The following is a 1,047-nucleotide window of genomic DNA, read 5'->3' on the forward strand; positions in this document are numbered from 1 at the left end:
AACAACAAAATACACAAAATGACACCAAAAACACGAGCACTAAGAGAGAAAAATATTTAGTAATATTACCAGTAACATCATGATGGCGTCCAATGACATTACTGTGCGTCGTCACAATAATACTAAATGAATGTCGGATTAATAGAGTTAATGATACCGTATGGAACTACTTCTTTGGTAAATAATGTGTGACAGACTTGCCATTAAAAGACACTTTGCCCGAACAGGGACTTGAACCCTGGACCCTCAGATTAAAAGTCTGATGCTCTACCGACTGAGCTATCCAGGCTCTGGAAATATGATCCGATGCCACGCCTACCTGAGCTACCTGAGCTCTGAGGGGAGGGATTAGGTCATGTGTCAAATTTAAACGTGACAAAGTGGTTCCCTTTATTACTTGAGTGAAAGTACAGATACTCCCAACAACCAAAAAATAAATAGTACTTAAGTAAATTGACTTCGTTATTGTCCACCGGTGGTCAAACTCACGGCTCGGGGACCAAATCTGGCCCTTTAAAGCATCCAATTAGGCCCTTAGGAGAAAGTAAAAATGACAAAGAAACCATGAACATAATTATGTAAATGACCAACCAATAAGCCTTTTCTTCCGCATTAGGTCAAAGGTCAAGAGAGATATACTCACAATGGCTGACGGCGTAGGAAGCGAGTCTGACAGAGATTTTGATTATTTTTGCGTTGATTTCTTAAATATATGTTAATGTATAATTCTTTTAAAATTCATAAAAATATCTAACTAGTCTTTTACTATGTTCTACTGCTGGTGGTCATTCATATACATTAATGTATATAAGTCCCTCCTTCGTCCTATAGACCCCTATACAAATGGAGACAATCGCAGAGTGTGCCCAGCCAATAGGCTTCCACTTCCTGTTTCTGAGACTGTCAATCAAAGTGAATGTGGAACTGTGCACGGAAACAAGGCCGCGCGTCACAACAGCAAACAGGTAAATATGATTATGGCTCTTACCTGACCCATAGACATATATTTATAAGACCTGATGCTACCTTGTTATATTCCGCGATGCA

The 1,047-nt window shown here is 39.4% G+C and overlaps 1 non-coding gene across 1 annotated transcript; it reads right to left on the minus strand.

Moving 5' to 3' along the window:
• Positions 1–216: 216 nt before the first annotated feature.
• trnak-uuu (transfer RNA lysine (anticodon UUU)) lies at positions 217–289 on the minus strand. Its single transcript has one exon. It is a non-coding gene; the product is annotated as a tRNA-Lys (tRNA).
• Between the last annotated feature and the right edge of the window lie 758 nt (positions 290–1,047).

The sequence above is a fragment of the Gouania willdenowi genome, chromosome 13 (assembly GCF_900634775.1).
Source record: "Gouania willdenowi chromosome 13, fGouWil2.1, whole genome shotgun sequence".
Classification (NCBI taxonomy): Eukaryota; Metazoa; Chordata; class Actinopteri; order Blenniiformes; family Gobiesocidae; genus Gouania; species Gouania willdenowi.